Source organism: Aplysia californica, unplaced genomic scaffold (assembly GCF_000002075.1).
Source record: "Aplysia californica isolate F4 #8 unplaced genomic scaffold, AplCal3.0 scaffold00544, whole genome shotgun sequence".
Taxonomy (NCBI): domain Eukaryota; kingdom Metazoa; phylum Mollusca; class Gastropoda; order Aplysiida; family Aplysiidae; genus Aplysia; species Aplysia californica.
The window spans coordinates 528,006-529,211 of record NW_004797814.1 but is presented as its reverse complement, the minus strand read 5'-3'; positions in this window follow the sequence as shown (position 1 = coordinate 529,211).

Genomic DNA, 1,206 nt, shown 5'->3' with positions numbered 1-1,206 from the left:
CAGGGTTAAAGAACTGCTGGGTGGAAGTTATCATAATGTCCAATGTTAGCCTGCAACTAAATAACGTCTTAAGTTATCATTCAACTTGACGCAACAGTTCAAGGGGGGGTATTTTTCTCTCAAGTGGCATTTATCACATACGCTGCTTTCATTAGTAGTTGTTGCTGTTGTTACTGCTGATGGTATTGTTGTTGTTTCTGTTGTTGTTATTATTGTTCTGGTGATTACTGTTGTTGTCGTTGTTTTATTGGTTGTTGATATTGTTTTTGTTGCGGCTGTTGCTCTTGTGGGTGGTTGGAGGGCACTGCTGACAGGTCCTACTTTTTTGCTTTCCTTCTGTCGTTTCTGTCTGTCTGTGTCACTTTTTTCCTAGCACTAAATGACCATTATTGTGTCAATGTGCTTCTCTTTACTCAAACAAAACAAACAAAAGCTGTTCTTTTTGGTTGGGAACGATGGTGCTGCTGTTGGTGCTATTGTCGTTGTTATTTTGAAATTGATGACGATGATCATCAGCATCGTGTGTGTAGAGAAACTAGGTGTGTGTGTGTGTGTATGAAACGATAATATATTATGTGAGTTAGAGTTCAGAATGGAAGATGAAAGGGTAAAAAAAAAAGGATTGGTTTGAAGTGCACAAAACACCTTTCACTCTCAAGAGAAAATATTTTTTCCACTTTCACCTTTCTCCTTCCCCTACTCTTCCTCCTCCACGTTGTCCTCCTCCTCCTCCGACACCACTATCTCCTCCTCATCCCCCTCCCCCTTCTCACGTCGTCGTTCTCTTGTGTTGTTGTTTTAGTTTCTTTCTTCTTTCCCTTTCCATTTCGTTCTGGTTCAAAAGTATAACACACCTCTTTTTACATATCCACATCTTTACACACACGTTATTTGGGACGCAGGGTGTCGCTCTGACAGTACGTGACAATGCAGAAGATCTCGGGATAAGGAGACGTCTTGATCACCACCACCCCACCAACCCTCCGCCCCTCATGAGCACAACGATTTGACAAAATACCAAACTATTCGACTGCCTCTTTGTGTGCAAGCTTAAAAGTAAGTGTGTGTATGGGTGGGTAAATGTGTGTGTGCGTGTGTGTACGTGTGTGTGTGTGTGTGTGTGTGTGGAAAGGGAGGGGGGGGGTGTATGAGTGTGCAAAAGTACGTGAAAGTGTGCGTGTGTGTCTGTACGTATGTGCGTGCGTG